The following is a 20,350-nucleotide window of genomic DNA, read 5'->3' on the forward strand; positions in this document are numbered from 1 at the left end:
TCTCCGTTGGAGTACATTCTACTCGTTCAGCTCTTCAACTGACGATGGTTGACGGACTGACACTTCAGTCTAGAACCGCGGTGCTGCTACAGTCTCAGGTTCGAAACCTGCCTCAGGCATGGATGTGTGTGGTGTCCTTAGGGTTAGTTAGGTTTAAGTAGTTCTAAGTCTAGGGAACTGATGACCACAGATGTTAAGTCAGATAGTGCTTAGAGCCATTTGAACCATTTGAACGGAATGATGGGTGTGCATTCTACTTATGTTTACATTTGTCCTCTGTCAACGCCAGTACATGGATGTGTTCCATTACCCCAAGTAGCTGCACTAAGTGCTGGAAACGTCAACGTCAGTGTTGTGTTATGTAATTAATAACGTTGTGTTTCAGTGAATGGTACGCTGTGATACATTTTTGAATAGGTCTCTAAGAGACGGAATGAATTACTGAATAAAAAATACAGGGTGCCATTTCAGAAAGTCATACCACTGTTCATATCTTTGTAAGAAGAAAAGCTACAACGAAGCCAATTATGCTGATGTTCCCCTGACGGCTAACGATCATTTGCTTGAAACGTTTTGTGATTTGCGTCTGGAAAAACAGTTATTTAGGGTGGTCAAAATAGATGGGATACTCTGTATATGCAGAACTGGGAGCTCACAAAGAAGACAACATGGTACGAGTCCTGTGTCTAGAGTTGTATTTGGGTGCACTTGCGTGTTCTGTAGGTCGCTATCTCTCTCTCTCTCTCTCTCTCTCTCCATCTCTCTATCGCACCCTCTTTCACTCACCACTCACCCCCCTCTCTCCCCTCTCTTCCTCCCCCCCCTCTCTCTCTCCCCCGCCCTCCCTCCCTCTCTCTCTCTCTCTCTGTCTGTCTCTCCATCTCACTCTCTCTCTCTCTCACCACTCACCCCCCTCTCTCCCTCCCCCCTCTCTCCCTCCCCCCTCTCTCCCTCCCCCCTCTCTCCATCCCCCCTCTCTCCCTCCCCCTCTCCCCCCCCCCCCCCTCTCTCTCTCTCTCTCTCTCTCTCTCTCTCTCTCTCTCTCTCTCTCTCTATATATATATATATATATATAATATATATATATATATATATATACACTCCTGGAAATTGAAATAAGAACACAGTGAATTCATTGTCCCAGGAAGGGGAAACTTTATTGACACATTCCTGGGGTCAGATACATCACATGATTACACTGACAGAACCACAGGCACATAGACACAGGCAACAGAGCATGCACAATGTCGGCACTAGTACAGTGTGTATCCACCTTTCGCAGCAATGCAGGCTGCTATTCTCCCATGGAGACGATCGTAGAGATGCTGGATGTAGTCCTGTGGAACGCTTGCCATGCCATTTCCACCTGGCGCCTCAGTTGGACCAGCGTTCGTGCTGGACGTGCAGACCGCGTGAGACGACGCTTCATCCAGTCCCAAACATGCTCAATGGGGGACAGATCCGGAGATCTTGCTGGCCAGGGTAGTTGACTTACACCTTCTAGAGCACGTTGGGTGGCACGGGATACATGCGGACGTGCATTGTACTGTTGGAACAGCAAGTTCCCTTGCCGGTCTAGGAATGGTAGAACGATGGGTTAGATGACGGTTTGGATGTACCGCGCACTATTCAGTGTCCCCTCGACGATCACCAGTGGTGTACGGCCAGTGTAGGAGATCGCTCCCCACACCATGATGCCGGGTGTTGGCCCTGTGTGCCTCGGTCGTATGCAGTCCTGATTGTGGCGCTCACCTGCACGGCGCCAAACACGCATACGACCATCATTGGCACCAAGGCAGAAGCGACTCATCGCTGAAGACGACACGTCTCCATTCGTCCCTCCATTCACGCCTGTCGCGACACCACTGGAGGCGGGCTGCACGATGTTGGGGCGTGAGCGGAAGACGGCCTAACGGTGTGCGGGACCGTAGCCCAGCTTCATGGAGACGGTTGCGAATGGTCCTCGCCGATACCCCAGGAGCAACAGTGTCCCTAATGTGCTGGGAAGTGGCGGTGCGGTCCCCTACGGCACTGCGTAGGATCCTACGGTCTTGGCGTGCATCCGTGCGTCGCTGCAGTCCGGTCCCAGGTCAAAGGGCACGTGCACCTTCCGCCGACCACTGGCGACAACATAGATGTACTGTGGAGACCTCACGCCCCACGTGTTGAGCAATTCGGCGGTACGTCCACCCGGCCTCCCGCATGCCCACTATACGCCCTCGCTCAAAGTCCGTCAACTGCACATACGGTTCACGTCCACGCTGTCACGGCATGCTACCAGTGTTAAAGACTGCGATGGAGCTCCGTATGCCACGGCAAACTGGCTGACACTGACGGCGGCGGTGCACAAATGCTGCGCAGCTGGCGCCATTCGACGGTCAACACCGCGGTTCCTGGTGTGTCCGCTGTGCCGTGCGTGTGATCATTGCTTGTACAGCTCTCTCGCGGTGTCCGGAGCAAGTATGGTGGGTCTGACACACCGGTGTCAATGTGTTCTGTTTTCCATTTCCAGGAGTGTATATATCCGTGGAAACCCACCCTGTTGCGCTCTACAGTGTATTCTGCCATCGGCTGGTCAGCTGTACACTAACGTTACAAAAGTCGTGGGGTAACTACATGCACACATACAGATGGCAGAAGTGTTTTGTGCACGAGGTACGAAAGGACAGTGCGTCGGAGCAGCTTTCATTTGTACTCAGGCGATTAATGTGAAAACGTTTGTGATGTACGCAAAATTAAGGCTTTCGTGTGTCCCAGGTTTTCTCCATCCCTTGTGACCAGCACATCTAGAAATGGCAGTTCGTTGTCCTTTTCTACTTCCATGGTAAATTTTATGTTTTTGTGGAGGCTGTTCAAGTCAGCGAGCTGTTCTTCACCGTGGCTCTACACGACGAAAGTATCATCGTCGTACCTGTACCACACCTTACGTTTGCAAGTCGCCGAGTCCAATGCCTGTGCTTTGAATTGTTCCATGAAGAAGTTGGCCACCACTGGACTGAGAGGACTACCCATGGCGACGCCTTCCAGCTGTTCGTAGAAATCGCCATTCCACGTGAAATAGCTCGTGGTGAGAGATGCATGGAAGAGCTGTGTGATGTCTTGCGGGGAAAATGGAGCCGATGTGCTCACTGAGTGGCACAAAGAAACAATATCAAAGTTGACCAGGATGTCGTTTGATGCAACTTTCAGTTTGTTCAGCTTCTCAATGGAATGCCCTGACTCTTTTATGTATGTGTCAGTCTTCCCCATGTGGCCAGCCGGTGTGGCCATGCGGTCCCATAGTGCTCAGAGCCATTTCCCCACGTGTGGCTGGAGCAGAGTGGCCAAGTATTTTGCCAGTTTGTACGTCGGTGAGCCAGCAGCGCTAACAATCGGTCTCAGTGGAACGTTGTTCTTACCGATCTTGGGTAATCCATACAGCCGAGGAGGTAGGGCTTCTGTGTTGCGCAGGTTTCTCTGTATGTCTGCTGGCAGAGAAGACGCCTTGATTAATCGATTCGCATTCCGTCTGGGTCGGATCTGCATTTAGTTTCTGGTACGTCGTCAGATCTAATGGGTCTCAGATCTTTTGATCGTAATCTTCGGTCTTCGTTACGACGGTTGCATTCCCCTTATCGGCAGGCAGGGATGGAGAAAACCTGGGACACAGCGTGCCTAGAAAATCGACACACACGGACAGATACCTGCATAAACTATCAAACCACCACCCGTGCCAGAAAAGAGGCATGATTAATACGCTCGTAATGTCCGGAATATACTATATACCATGCACATGCGGAAAAGTTTATATCAGAATGACTGGACGATCAATCAGCACCAGGATCAAAGAACATAAGCGACATTGGAGGCTGGGGCAGGTGGAGAAATCGGCCGTGGCAGAGCACGCACTGAGAGAGACCGACCACGCATTAAAATTCGCCGACACGGAAGTTCTGGCTGTAGAGAAGCACTATCACACGCGCTTGTTCAGAGAAGCTGTAGAAATACTAAAACACGAGAATAGCTTCAACAAGAAAGAGGAAAGCCTTAAGGTCAACGGATCCTGGCTTCCCGTACTGCAGTGAACGACCGTCGCAGGTAGCAAGAAGAGAACCGCACCAGAGATGACCGCGGAGAAGCCCTCGGACGTTGGCGCGCAAGGTACATACAGTCTGCGGCCGCGAGCTCGGCTCCAGTTCACCACCGGCAATGGAGGGTGGAGCTTTGACAATGCCAGCCACTCGTGCTGGCGAAACGTCAGTAAAATCGTCAGACGAACGTCGGCCGAAGAACCCGAGACAGAAGCCAAGAGGCAGTTTGTGATGTATAGCCGCACAATTGGAATTAACAGACTTTGAACGAGGAATAGTGGTTACAGATAGAGGCGTAGGACATTCCATTTCAGAAATGATTTGGGAACTCAATAATCAGAGATCCACACTTTCCAGAGTTTACCGAGAATACCAGATTTAGGGCATTACCTCCCACTGTGGGCAACGGATTGAGACCAGTGGCAACTGCATAGAGTTTTCAGTGCTAAGAGACGAGCAACACAACCTGAAATAACTGCAGAAATCAGCGTGGAGCGCAAAACAGAACAGTGCAGTGAAATTTGGCGTTACAGAGCTACGGTGGCAGACAGCCGATTCGAAAGTCTCTGCTGACGGCATATCACGGGAACTAGTGTTACCACTGCGACAAGGCTGTTGGCTCAGTTGCCGTGTCATCCTCAGCTCATAGGCGTCACTGGATGCGGATATGGAGGGGCATGTGTTCAGCACACCAGTCTCCCGGCTGTATGTCGGTTTCTGTGTGGGGAGCCATTGCTTCTCAGTCAAGTAGCTCCTCAGTTTGCCTCACAAGGGCTGAGTGCACCCCACTTGCCAACAGCGCTCGGCAGACCGGATGGTCACCCATCCAAGTGCTAGCCCAGCCCGACAGCGCTTAACTTCGGTGATCTGACGGGAACTGGTGTTACCACTGTGGCAAGGCCGTTGGCTCAGTTGAGCCCTAAATGGAAAACCGTGGCGCAGGCAAGTGAGTCCCAAGTTCTGTCGTTAAGAGCAGACAGTGGGGTTCAGGTGTGGTGGAGACCCCATGAAGATGTCCAAGTTCTGAGCCGGAAGGCCAAAGTTTGCACAGTGCTATAGGATCCCCACGTAACAAGTGTTTCCGGTTTCCACGAACATCTTTCGTCGGCCTGAGCTATTACAAGTGCAACATGTTATTCCGACATGTTACACCGCACCTTACACAGTGGCCAGTCTTCCCAACTTAACAGGGAAATATGTCAGTGTGAAAAGTGGACAGCAACCCACTTTCAACTGAACTAACGCCACTGCCTTGGTGTCTTCCTTTAAGAGCAAACGCTTTGCAGTTCTTGGACTCAACTGTCAATGGTTTCATCCCCAAGTCCAGGGTGTGCCACGTAAAATCGGTACGCCTCACGCCCGAGACTCAGGTAACAAGGGGGTAAGTAAAGAAGAATAGATAGTAGTAACGTTAAAAAGCAAGTAGTTACCTGCACTCAACTTTTCGGTAACATGCAGTGTAGCCAACTTTCGAGACAGTGCTGCCATTTCACAAGCAATTCTACTAGAGATGACTAACCGGTACATCGGGCGTACCGGTTTTATGTAGGACACCGTGCGCGATGAGCAGGGTCACGTTCTTTTTTTTTTGTTCCTTGTTTTAAGGGCATCAGAAAACTTGTCTACGTTGCTCTTGTTAAAAGCGTGTCGTCCATTTGAAGCCGCTGGTGTTGCTGATGAACCACGTCCTGCCCACTGTACTGGATATTCAGTACAACGAAAAAAACCCAGTCCAAGTAGCAAATTTTTACTTTTTATTCATGCGATGACTAGTTTCGGGCCGGCCGGAGTGGCCGAGCGGTTAAAGGCGCTACAGTCTGGAACCGCACGACCGCTATGGTCGCAGGTTCGAATCCTGCCTCGGGCATGGATGTGTGTGATGTCCTTAGGTTAGTTAGGTTTAAGTAGTTCTAAGTTCTAGGGGACTTATGACCACAGCATTTGAGTCCCATAGTGCTCAGAGCCATTTGAACTAGTTTCGGGCCGAGACCCATTTTCAAATCATCATAACATGGTCGAAAACGGCATTTCCAAATATGTCAAAAATGTGCAACGAACATTTACAGTACAGTGAAGGCAGTGCAATTCCAGAAACTAGTCATCACATGAATAAAAAGCAAAAAAAATTTGCAACTTGGACTGGTTTTTCGTTCTGCTGATTAACAGAAGATGCTGACCCAAGCTACTGCAGCATGCTGGAAGTTCGTCCTGGAGATTGTTCATTTTGGAATTCGTGCCCTGTGTGGCGAATGAAAATAAAAAAAATTAAATTTATTGATTTTTTGAAAAGAGGAAAAATTACGGACATGGAACTGTAACTTTAGAATTTTTGAAAGGCTTTTTTCCGGATTGTATTAGCGGGCTTGAATGCGGACAAATACAGTGCTGCGGGAAATATCCCTGTAATATAATTTACCATTCTGATTAATTACATTTTGAATTCTACGTCATTGTTGATTTAATCAGAGTTCTCACCTTAGACGTAGAATTAGTCCTTCTGCCACAATATTAATTCATTAGTCGCCATCGATGTTCTTCTCTTTATTGACCGTGTGTACCTTCCTGAGTCGGCATCGGTTCACTTCACGAAGACGGTGGAAACCAAGGAATACAATGCTACGTCGCTTTAAATAATTCTCGTAAAACTTAGATACTTCTCACTATTTTTTATTCACAACACAATAAGACTTGCTCTGCTCGTCTCACAAACCATAATTACTAACAAGATGGCTGCCTTTCCGCACACACCAAAAGTTACGTCCATCCTCCACGAGGCAACAATCGAAAGTGTCTCTTAGCTCCTTCTTGGAGTATGAAACAAAAGAGAATCCAATGTGAACATTGCAAAGATTATAATATACATGCCTCTCTATTTAATCTTTGGCGCAGCCTTTAAGGTATTGTATGTCTCTGCATCGGAATGTGTCATTACACCTGGAAGAGCATAATGAGGGGGCGATGCTCTTGCTGTGACCACATACGTCCCATGAGTCCCCTTCCCTTGAGCTTAGGTACTCACCACGTTTGTAACGTGTGTGAATAATTTTCACCGTTCACAGTCCCTTCGGAAAAGTCTTGGTCCGAGTAGGTGTGGTGATGCACCCGCTGCCCATATCATCACGACTCTGTAATGAGGATTCCCTTTGGCGCAAACGGAAATATTTCTAGCAAGGCAGCGGTGATAAATGGCAGATTCACCTGAAAACATAAACGTCGCACGGTTCACTGCATTTTTAACTGAGTTAGCAAAGCACGCCACACTCAGACGCGCTCATTCTGGTCTGCATCCGGTAACTCATTAACCGACGTCTTCCGTGCACTCTTGCGTCGTTGCCCTCGATGTACCGAGTTCCGAAGCACGTTTGCATGTTGACCTCACACGAGATTGTTCAGTGGAAGCAGAGACTCTGGCATATGTTCCTTCTCGTCCCTTCTTCCTCTCACTTCACAGCTTATCTTTAACAACGCCAAAAGCAAAAGCGCACCTTGCCTTTTGCTGTGGAGTCTTATTACATCTTTCCTGTAATGCTCCTGTAACCTGCCTCATTCTCTGCCCTGTGTGTTGTCCTTCGTCCCACAGTTGTCGATATGATGTCGATGTATCGAAATTCTTTTCACAATATGTCGATGTAACTCTGCGATGTTTTCCTCATAGTTATATCGATACATAGATATCGAAATACCAATTTCGAATGCCGATATTTTTATTTTATATTTTTTTTGTTTTTCGCAATTTTCGATAGATATTTGAGGTTGTTCTTTTTAAATTGTAGAAGAGCACAACTGTACTTTTACAGTGTGTAGGAATCTTACTACTTTTTGAGCTTTCGCTATGTCCAGTCTTTGTCTTTGACTCTATGAAGCAAGTATAGATGGCACAAAGAAGTAGTTCAGTTGCAATGGGGAAGGGGGGGGAGGGGGAGGGGGGGGCTGTGTGAATGAAATAGTGAGATATCCGATGTGGATAAATAGCTCACCAGTGGCAATAAAAAAAAACAATTTTTAATGCAACTAGTGTGCTATTTCTTCACATAGGTACTCTTCAAAAAAAGTTGGTAAAATTGACAAAGAAAATTCTAAATGACAAGATTGGTAAAGGTTGGGTTGTTTTGAAATTCAGCCTTATGCAAACATTATTAGTTTATTTTTATATATACTGAGACATGTTCCGACACCTACATGTCGCCATCTGTGTGTCAAATTTTTATTTCTGTAACCTTAATAATTTAACTGCTGTAGGCCTAGGAATTACAATATGTGCAATTTGCTTTGTTTTGTTTAGACGTTTACCGCTAAATGAACTGTATTATTGTACACCAGTTTTTGTGCTCTTTTTCTTCGTTTTTCTGACAGCATGTAATCTGCAAACTAGTCACGAAGAAAATTATTGGTATTTGTTAAGAACTGTTTGTGGGTAGAGGTTATGTGCGTTTCTGTACTTTCGTTATTCTTCCTGTTGCGTGTCTCTGGTGCCTCCATCAACTGCTGTTCACTGCGCTGTTTGCACACAGGTTTCTTTTACAAAATTTTCGCTTACTAGTTCATGTCGCATGCACTTTCCCAAAATGTGGCTGAGCAGACACTTGTGACTCTTTGTCAGTCAGAGGTGTGATGTCATTGTCTCTGCTCACACTTGTTCATCGTTGGTCTTGTGTTTGTTGTGGCGCTAATTTTGAAAGTTTCGTCGGTACCGTTGTGGTGTGGCTGCTGGAATAGGGTAGAATGTATGTAATGTGTGTGTGTGTGTGTGTGTGTGTGTGTGTGTGTGTGTGTGTGTGTGTGTGTGTGTGTGTGTGTGCAATGAGAGAGAGAAAGAGAGAGAGAGAGAGAGAGAGAGAGAGAGGGGGGGGGGGATACACATGTCTTCATTTTTTTCTATGTTTTATGTGGGGAAGCGCCTTTGCATAGTTCACTGAGTGTTCCAAACAACGTTTTATTGCACTGTTGTATTATCGCTTTTTGCATGTGGTTGTTCTCCTGCATTGTGAGTTTCTGGTAGAGACTGTTGCTTTCTTTGCCAATCTTAAGATAAGTCTCCATGTTTTTTAGGTGGTGGTTTTCTTGAGGTGTTCAGAGTACATCGTTTTGAAATTTCTGCATGTTTGGCCTACTTAGACCGACTGGCATGAACTACAGGTTAACTGATACATTCGAGCTTTGAGCAGTTTGTCTGCTGAGATGATCTTAATGCGTAGATTTTTCTGTGCTGTGTTATTTGTATGGATTGATATTTGTGGCCCTTTTTTCTTAAGTATGTTTCCCACCCTGTGGACGTTTTTGTTACTGTATGTTAGTATGTGCCATCAGAGGCGCCGACTTATAAAAAAAATATTGGGGGAGGGGGGCATACGGTGGGTCTTGCCTCGGTAAGTTTTCTAAATTTTAGATGAAAATTAGTGAGTTTAAAATTTTTTTTAAGCATTTTAGAGTCATATGATCAACATTAGAACACCGAAAACTGGACTCTCGATAACTCGACACTTGGGGAAACTCGACAAGCCTCACACATTTTTTGGGTTTGAAAAAAGATACAAAATGAATACACACGGTATTTTCGTAAAAATCTAATTTAGTAAATAATAAATAGCTCTGAAAAGAGTGGAATTATATTTAAATAAATCCTAAACTATCATTAAAAGAATGAAACATAAAATATTGCTGTGGCACAGTAATAGCACTTTGATTAATAAGTGAAATAATTAATTTAAACTTACTTTGAATAAGGCTCAGGGTTCATTAAATAAAAGCAATATCTCAAAATTAATGCTTTAATACAGTTAATAAAGTTAATACATTATTCCTAATACTTTCAGTCAAAAAGTGTGTAAATAGCGAGTTTTAATTGGTTCTTACGCCCTAAAAATATTTAAGTATTTGAAAATAACTAATACAGTACTATAGTAATATAGTAATACAGTACTAATATTTCGAAACTGAAAATTTAACATTATGTATGTATTTAATTCTCTATTTTATAAAGATTCTTAATATTGCTCTAAATGCCATTATTAGAGCTAGAGTGTCTTTAGAAAGGTGCAAATGTCGACCGTCTGACTGGATTACTGAATATGAAGTCGTTGATGACTGGTCGGATATTCAGTTCATCCAAAACATCTCGGTGGGCATGATGAACAGCGAAGTTGTTCAACCGCTTCTGTCCCATTGTTGATCGGAGATATGACTTCAGACGTCTAAGGGCGCTAAATGACCTATCTGCTGTCGCTGTCGTGATTGTAACTACTTGGAGAAGCTTAATGCACTTCACTACTTCACATAACGTTTCTCTAATTGCAGACCCTTGTGTAATGTACTTTCTTACTCCAAACATGTTTTTTAACACCAGTTGCTTTTTATTAGCGATATCGGCTAACATATTCAAGTGTAAATGCAAGGGGTCTTTTTTAAAAACTTAGTTGATTTTTCCAAATTCGTTTCACCTCTGTTTACTAAAAGCAAGCACTCTTGTTCAACTGCAATGACCTGTGTGAGTCCAGTTGAAACAAAACGTTCAGTAATGCAAGATTGCACCGTTTCACAAACTACAATATAAATAGCTTTGTAGTATTCCTTTGGGATTTTGAAAGTATGTGCTGAGCTGGCTTCGTTGTTTTCATACTTCTTTGGTACACTTCGATTCCGAGGAAGCGAAGGATCATCAACTTGTGAAGGTTTTTCTTTTAAACACAATTCCCAAAGTATTCAGAACTATCACGTCTTCCATTCAATATACAAATCAAGCCCTCATAAATTTTTTCCAGATCATCTACTTAGATGAGGGCACTGAATTTTTTCATTGACATCCCCTACTGAGTTCATTGCATGGCAATAAAGACGTAAAAAGAAATAAGTCTTGAATTGTAACATTGACTCAAGGCAGCCTGCACATTTGTAACCTGTCTGTGCTTTGTCCTTTGCAGAAAATGTTTCAAAAAACTCTAGAAGTTCTTCAAAGTTTTTCAGTATTCTAGATACTATAAGCTCGCATAGCCCATCGAGTCGGGCAAAGGGGTCGTAGGCCAGCTTGGTCGTTGGCGCTCTCACAGCGTATGGTTCTAAGTCTCATCCTTTTGTTGGATTCCCTTACGGTGTTTATTAAGTCCTTGGCTAAAGCCATAATATCCCTCATAGACGTAAGATGGCGGAGACTGTCTACAACTGACAAGTCTAAACTGTGAGCAGTGCAGTGCACATAATATGCTTTTGGTTGTATATCCAAGACTAACTTTTTTAGTCCTTTGAACTTACCTCTCACATTCGAGGCACCGTCACAGCACTGTCCTCTTAAGTTACCCATTGACAAATCAAGACGAGCAAAAACGTCTTTTAAAATACTAAACGGAGTTTGTGATTCAGTGTCGGGGTCTCGTAAAAGCCAATAAAGTCTCCGTGATGATTAAGGAATCATCGACAGTACGAATAATACAAAATGACACTTGTTCGTAAATCGAAGAATCACTTGTTTCGTCAACCACAATAGCAAAATGTTCAGTCTTCTTGACTGAGGTCAATACCTTTCTCAATACAGACTTTCCTAGTGGATCAATGATCTTGTTTTGAATATCGTGGGACGTCCACTTATACTCCGCATAGTGCTGTACCCTTTGTAGGGTGTACCTGGTACCCTGTGTTTGTCTAGAGTTTGTGTTCTTGGTTCTCTGTTGTGGCTGGTGATTTCTTCAGGGTCTGTTCTCTTTTAATTTTTTTTAAAAATTTTGTTGTTCAGTTTGTTTATCATTTGTGTGTTGTACCCATTCTCTCTGGCTGCTTGAATATATCACACACAATACTGTAGATTGACTTCTAACTAGTTCTACATACAAAGCTATCACTGAGCACTCTAACTATTTGTGACGATTTTGAGGTAAAGAAGAGCTCCAGTAAAGAACGGAGATGCAGCAGATGCCAAAAAGATTGTTGTTGTTGTGGTCTTCAGTCCTGAGACTGGTTTGATGCAGCTCTCCATGCTACTCTATCTTGTGCAAGCTTCTTCATCTCCCAGTACCTACTGCAACCTACATCCTTCTGAATCTGCTTAGTGTATTCATCTCTTGGTCTCCCTCTACGATTTTTACCCTCCACGCTGCCCTCCAATACTAAATTGGTGATCCCTTGATGCCTCAGAACATGTCATACCAACCGATCCCTTCTTCTGGTCAAGTTGTGCCACAACCTTCTCTTCACCTCAATCCTATTCAATACTTCCTCATTAGTTATGTGATCTACCCATCTAATATTCAGCATTCTTCTGTAGCATCACATTTCGAAAGCTTCTATTCTCTTCTTGTCCAAACTATTTATCGTCCATGTTTCACTTCCATACATGGCTACACTCCATACAAATACTTCCAGAAATGACTTCCTGACACTTAAATCTATGCTCGATGTTAACAAATTTCTCTTCTTCAGGAACGCTTTCCTTGCCATTGCCAGTCTACATTTTATATCCTCTCTACTTCGACCATCATCAGTTATTTTGCTCCCCAAATAGCAAAACTCCTTTACTACTTTAAGCGTCTCATTTCCTAATCTAATTCCCTCAGCATCACTCGACTTAATTCGACTACATTCCATTATCATCGTTTTGCTTTTGTTGATGTTCATCTTATGTCCTCCTTTCAAGACACTGTCCATTCCGTTCAACTGCTCTTCCAAGTCCTTTGCTGTCTCTGACAGAATTACAATGTCATCGGCGAACCTCAAAGTTTTTATTTCTTCTCCATGGATTTTAATACCTACTCCGAATTTTTCGTTTTGTCTCCTTCACTGCTTACTCAATATACAGATTGAATAACATCGCGGAGAGACTACAACCCTGTCTCACTCCTTTCCCAACCACTGCTTCCCTTTCATTTCCGTCGACTCTTATAACTGGCATCTGATTTCTGTACAAATTGTAAATAGCCTTTCGCTCCCTGTATTTTACCCCTGTCACCTTCAGAATTTGAAAGAGAGTATTCCAGTCAACATTGTCAAAAGCTTTCTCTAAGTCTACAAATGCTAGAAACGTAGGTTGGCCCTTCCTTAATCTAGCTTCTAAGATAATTCGTAGGGTCAGTATTGCCTCACGTGTTCCAACATTTCTACGGAATCCAAACTGATCTTCTCCGAGGTCGGCTTCTACTAGTTTTTCCATTCGTCTGTAAAGAATTCGCGTTAGTATTTTGCAGCCGTGACTTATTAAACTGATAGTTCGGTAATTTTCACATCTGTCAACACCTGCTTTCTTTGGGATTGGAATTATTATATTCTTCTTGAGGTCTGACCGTATTTCGCCTGTTTCATACATCTTGCTCACCAGATGGTAGAGTTTTGTCAGGACTGGCTCTCCCAAGGCCGTCAGTAGTTCCAATGGAATGTTGTCTACTCCGGGGGCCTTATTTCGACTCAGGTCTTTCAGTGCTCTGTCAAACTCTTCACGCAGTATCGTATCTCCCATTTCATCTTCATCTACATCCTCTTCCATTTCCAGAATATTGTCCTCAAGTACATCGCCCTTGTATAGACCCTCTATATACTCCTTCCACCTTCTTCAGAGTCTGTTGTCTTTTAATTTTTTCTTTAAATTTTGTTGTTCAGTTTGTTCATCATTTCTGTGATGTACCCATTCTCTCCAGCTGCTTGAATACATCACACACAATACTGTAGATTGACTTCTAACTAGTTCTACATACAAAGCTATCACCGATCACTCTATTTGTGACGATTTTGAAGTAAAGAAGAGCTCCAGTAAAGAACGGAGATGCAGCAGATGGATAAAAGATTACGGGAACCCAATGGAGTGTATTTTTTAAATGGAAAAGCAATTTTATGGATTTATACCCAACTGTCTCTGCACATTCGCAGTGCAGGCGACATTCCGCGACAAAATACCGCATCGTTTTAGACAAAGAGTCGGAGGTTTTGCTCGAGTATCATGTCGTTTTTGGAAACCCAGAATCTACTCTGTAGGAATCAACATGGATTCCGGAAACAGCGATCGTGTGAGACCCAACTCGCTTTATTTGTTCATGAGACCCAGAGAATATTAGATACAGGCTCCCAGATAGATGCTATTTTGCTTGACTTCCGAAAGGCGTTCGATACAGTTCCGCTCTGTCGCCTGATAAAGTAAGAGCCTACGGAATATCAGACCAGCTGTCTGGCTGGATTGAAGAATTTTTAGCAAACAGAACACAGCATATTGTTATCAATGGAGAGACGTTAAAGTAACCTCTGGCGTGCCACAGGGGAGTGTTATGGGATCATTGCTTTTCACAATATATATAAATGACCTAGTGGATAGTGTCGGTAGTTCCATGCGGCTTTTCGCGGTTGATGCTGTAGAATACAGAGAAGTTGCAGCATTAGAAAATTGTAGCGAAATGCAGGAAGATCTGCAGCGGATAGGCACTTGGTGCAGGGAGTGGCAACTGAACCTTAACATAGACAAATGTAATGTATTGCGAATACATAGAAAGAAGGATCCTTTATTGTATGATTATATGATAGCGGAACAAACACTGATAGCAGTTACTTCTGTAAAATATCTGGGAGTATGCGTGCGGAACGATTTGAAGTGGAATGATCATATAAAATTAATTGTTGGTAAGGCAGGTGCCAGGTTGAGATTCATTGGGAGATTCCTTAGAAAATGTAGTCCATCAACAAAGGAGGTGGCTTACAAAACACTCGTTCGACCTATATTTGAGTATTGCTCATCAGTGTGGGATCCGTACTAGATCGGATTGACGGAGGAGATAGAGAAGATCCAAAGAAGAGCGGCGCGTTTCGTCACAGGGTTATTTGGTAACCGTGATAGCGTTTCGGAGATGTTTAGCAAACTCAAGTGGCAGACTCTGCAAGAGAGGCGCTCTGCATCGCGGTGTAGCTTGCTCGCCAGGTTTCGAGAGGGTGCGTTTCTGGATGAGTTATCGAATATATTGCTTCCCCCTACTTATACCTCCCGAGGAGATCACGAATGTAAAATTAGAGAGATTTGAGCGAGCACGGAGGCTTTCAGACAGTCGTTCTTCCCGCGAACCATACGCGACTGGAACAGAAAAGGGAGGTAATGACAGTGGCACGGAAAATGCCCTCCGCCACACACCGTTGGGTGGCTTGCGGAGTATAAATGTAGAAATGTAGATGTAGATGTAGGTCCTGTTAGTCTCAGGGAGTCTGCCTGCCGCCAACAAGTCTTGACCTCACTACGAGTGGCGACTGGTTATACGACGCACGCGTCTGCACGTCCTTGTGCTACAAATGTGGAACCGCCCGATGCTGCTAAGGACGCATTCTGCACTACATCTACTTCCACACATAATGTTGTGTGGCGTGGTACCACTGACTCAGCCCTCCCACTCTGTCCTCCACTTGCGAAAAGCGCGAGGGAAGAATCGATCTCCTCTACAGCACCGGACACGCTCAAAAATAAGATACTACAGTGTCTGTGTTGTTACAAGGCCAATGCAGTGTTCGTTCTGAGATGCAAGCGCGTCGGAAGGGACATTTCACCATTCTTCTTAACAACACACCCGCTGCAAATATCGTATTTATCCGCCGATACTATGCAGCGAATTTCAATTAAAATGCCCTCCTCTGTATGGGAATTACGTGGTGAATGTACGAGTGCAGGTTGTGATGCAAGAACGACAAGTTTGGGTCTGGCTTCGACTCGTGGACGGGTAGCCAAAGCGCTTAAGGGGACCGCTCGCGCAAAATGAGAAATCCTGGTTCGAGCCCCATTGCGGCATAAACTTTCACTGTCACTGTTCGCTGATGGTTGTACGTATTCGCAGCTGCGAAGACATTTCATGCTCAAAAATATGTCAGGAACAACATGGAGGCGTATGGAAATGTGTTTACAGCAATATGGAGAACATACCGATGTATTGCACACTTAATACGTAAGTGAATACTTGTGATAAAACAAATCAAATCAAGCAGCTTCCGATACTCGGGTGTACGGTCACTTCACGCCCACCCTGTAGAGTGGCCAACTTTACCGATGGGCCGCCATTCCAACATTATTGGTTCATAGATGAGACTATTGAACCGAAAGAAACAGCAAAGAACTACATTCTTAGACCGAAAGACGTTGTTTATATATTGCTATTGTAAAAGAAAGTATTATTCTATCTTTAAATTAGGTAACAAGGAAAATATAAATGACTTACTTTACATAAGATGCCTGAAAATCAGAAAAGATTTACCAAAAAACAACGGAATGAGCTTCTTCAGTCAAACTGAATGACGGTGTACACCAGGTGACCACTTCTGGGCAGGCTGGAGCCCTGGCTGCTTTTCCCACGTCGGCCACCTCGCCCCACCTTCCTGTGTGTATTTTTCTTCTGTGTACCCTGAACCGGTGCACGCTTTTGCTATACAGGGTGTGCAGAAATGTAACAGGACATAGAGAATGATCCACTGAATAATTTGAGGTAGGGAACCTGGGGTCGGAGAAGCCATCTTAACCCATTATGTCCCAGGACTAATTTTTTTTTTGATAAAATTTCAGATCCACTACCCACACGTTATGAATGTTAATTTATGACGGTTGCCTTAAACTCATAAATTTTTTTGCGTGCGTTATATCATATGGTGCGAAGTAAGGGGTAAAATTATTGAGGTATGATATATCATATGATGGGCAGTAAGGGGGTAGAGTTCCTTACACAATTTTATCACAATTAATATGTTGATTTTGTTATAATTATCATTCATTATTCGATTAAATGAAGGAAAAGGACTATAATAATGTCCAGGTATTGTAATGTTCGTTTTATTTACATTTTGAGGTTGTTGTGGTCTTCAGTCCAGAGACTGGTTTGATGCAGCTCTCCATGCTACTCTATCCTGTTTTAATATTTTTTTGTGGGATCTAACTTTTAAAAAACCTCTCACACACCGGCCTGATTTAGCTTCACTGAACAGGATAGTAAAAACATGCGTATATTAAGGGAATTTTTATTCACAAAGCAGGCTTATCACATTCACACAGTTCAATACTGTTCTATCCTGATTAAATTGAGCTTAACTTAAATTCCATAAGGCAGTGAAGCAATTTCGAAGTCTCGGTGCGACGAAAATTGTCAGTCGATCTCCTGAAAACATTTGTAATAATTATTAACTTTCGGTGATCACATGGGGAAGACCGGAGATCTGCTGGTAAGACCGTGTTAGCCTATTTATTTGAAGTAATAAACTGGATATCTTGAGCATAAAAAACGGCAGGTTCGTCCAGTGTAAATCAGATGTTCCCCACTGATCCCGTGCAACACAGCGTAGTAAGCAGACACTGTCAATAATAATCAGTTAAATAATACGCGAACACACTTACTTTAGTTTAGTTCATGTATTAAATACTTCTCATACAGAATCTCATCAAGATAGCGACTAGCTCAACAATACATACATATACATCCTCCTTCTTCCATGGCTAAATCGGCAAGATCTCCTTCATTCTTTTCATAAGAGAAAACATAGATAGCAGAGAAGCTATTCCATGGAGTAAATGGACGCTCCAAGGAATAATAGGGCTTGAAACTACGTTGCATTGATAATCATCGTATATTTAAGTTTAGGAATCGGTAAGATAAGAAGAGATATTTCGAGATATGTACTGAGTTATATGTCCTCAGGGAGTCACACATAGTGATACGTGGCTGGCGACCACGGGGCCCCGAGCTGAGTCCTGGCATTGCTTCCACTTACTTATGCCAGGCTCCTCACTTTTATCTTTCCTATCTGGCCACCCTCGGCCAGCTGTCGTTCTTTTCCGACCCTGACGCTATTGGGTTTCGAGGGCTAGGGGTCTTTCATTTTCCAACCTATACTTCTCATGCAGCGTCTGACCCGGAGCGGGCGGCTGCAACAGGCGTCTGTATCCCATGTTAGGGGCGGCCTCCAGAACTGCGGAAGGCAACGGAATACCACCGCAGATTATCTTCCCTGCATAATGCAGTCTCCATTTTATGCAAAAAAAATGGCTTCCTCTCATGTTAAATCAGTGTCCGGAGGTAAAATAGTCCTCCATTCGGATCTCCGGGGGGGGGGGGGGGGGGGGGGGGGGGACGACGACGACAACTTGAAAGGAGGCAAAAAATCAAAACGAGAATTGGTACCTGGAATGTCAGAACTCTGCTACAAGCAGGAAAACTAGAAAACCTTAAAAGAGAGATGGAAAAGAATCATATGGACGTCGTAGGAGTTGCTGAGGTAAGATGGAATGGACATGGAGAGTTGCAGTCAGATGAATATGTATTCTACTACTCACGAGGGGAAGTGAAAGGAATTAATGGAGTAGGAATGATTATGACAAAGGAATTGGCTAAATGTGTGGAATATGTAGACTATGCAAATGACCGGGTTATTGGTGTAAGGCTAAAAGGAGCACAAAAAGGTTTACTGATTGTCCAGGTGTATATGCCAACTTCAGAACATGATGACCAAATTGTAGAGGAAACGTACAATGTAATAGAGAGAATAATGGACGAAAATAAAAAATGCTGCAAAATGGTAATGGGAGACTGGAACGCCATTGTGGGAGAAGGGAAAGAGGGAAACATAGTAGGCAGTCATGGTCTTGGAAAGAGAAATTACAGAGGTGAATGGTTAATTGACTTCTGCAGGGAAAGGCAGCTGATAGCGGCAAACGCATGGTTCAAGAACCATAAGAGGAGGCTCTACACTTGGAAATCACCAGGGGATAGATATAGAAACCAAATCGATTTTATAATGGTAGAAGAAAGATACAGGAATGGAATCAAGAAGGTGCACACATTACCAGGTGCAGATATTAATAGTGACCACAACTAACTTATGGCAGAAATAGAAATAAGAATGAAAAAACTGAAAAAGGCGACAATGGTGAAGAAGTGGGATCTAGAGAAGATAAGGTCCAACAAAGAACAAATTACAGAAATGCTGTCTCGGGACTTTCTAAACACATTACGAGACAAAGAAGCACCTGATAATGCCAACGAGTACTGGAATATGCTGAAAGAAGGAATCATTAAAGCAGGACAGCAAAATATAGGATATGTAAAAGGGAAAAGGTAAAAAAAAACCATGGGTCACACAAGAAATGATTTCCAAGATGGAGGAGAGAAGAAAAATTGAAAAACAAGAACACTGGAGATGCAAGAAAGATATACCGAAGGTTAAATAACGAACTGCGAAGAGAAACAGAGCAGGCTAGGAAAAAATGGCTAAAAGAGGAATGTGATGAAATTGAAGAACTGGACAGGAAGGGAAGATACGACTTACTATACAACAGAGTAAAGACTATGACATGGGAACAAAACAGAGCAGGAAGTGCTACTATGAAAATTTTGAGTAAAGACGAAGAGGTGGTGTACAAAGATCGTGACGATGTCCTCCAGAGATGGGAAGAATATATAAAAGAGCTATATGACACAAATAGCAAACCAGAAACTCTGGAACTTGAATCACACAACAGTGTAAGTGATGAAGAGAAAGGACCGACCATCATAATGGAAGAAGTAAAGTCTGCCATTGCTGCAATGAAAAATGACAAAGCAGTAGGTACAGATACAATACCGGGAGAAATACTAAAATGCTTGAACCACAATGGAATAAGAGAAATATTGAGGTTATGTAATAAACTATATGACAGTGGTGAATGGCCTGAGGACTTTTTGACAACAGTAATGATTCCATTACCGAAAAAACAAGGAACCAAGAAATGCAGCGAGCACAGGACAATCAGCCTCATTTCACATGCAGCCAAAGTGATGTTAAGAATAATTAATAAAAGACTTGAAAAAGTAATGGAGGAGAATCTCGGCGAGGAGCAGTTTGGCTTTAGACGGAATACGGGCACCAGAGATGCAATAGGGCTCCTACGAATCTTGGGAGAAAGGTTTATTGAAAAAGAAAGAGACCTATATATGTGCTTCATCGATTTAGAAAAGGCATTTGACAATGTGGTTTGGGACAAGCTGGCGACTATTATGAGGGAAAAGAGAGTGGACTGGAAAACCAGAAGACTTATAAACTCATTGTACCTTAATCAAAAAGTTTCAGTTAAAGTGAGAGGAGGAAGTACAAACTGGATCAGACTAGGGAAAGGAGTAAGACAAGGATGCTGTTTATCACCTGCTCTTTTCAACCTGTACTTGGAAAATATGATTGACCAATGCTCATTAGATGACAAAGGAGTAGAAATTGGAGGAAGAAGAGTAGGGTGCTTGAGATTTGCTGATGACATGGTCCTTCTAGCCACAGGGGAAAAAGAATTACAGGATTTGGTGGACTTGGTGCAACTAACGGAAAAAAAT

General features: G+C 43.5%; 1 pseudogene; it reads right to left on the reverse strand.

Annotated features, from left to right (window-relative positions):
• Nucleotides 1-4,860: 4,860 nt before the first annotated feature.
• Nucleotides 4,861-4,978, reverse strand: LOC124719247 (annotated as a pseudogene).
• Nucleotides 4,979-20,350: the final 15,372 nt, after the last annotated feature.

The sequence above is a fragment of the Schistocerca piceifrons genome, chromosome 10 (genome assembly GCF_021461385.2).
Source record: "Schistocerca piceifrons isolate TAMUIC-IGC-003096 chromosome 10, iqSchPice1.1, whole genome shotgun sequence".
NCBI classification, from domain to species: Eukaryota; Metazoa; Arthropoda; class Insecta; order Orthoptera; family Acrididae; genus Schistocerca; species Schistocerca piceifrons.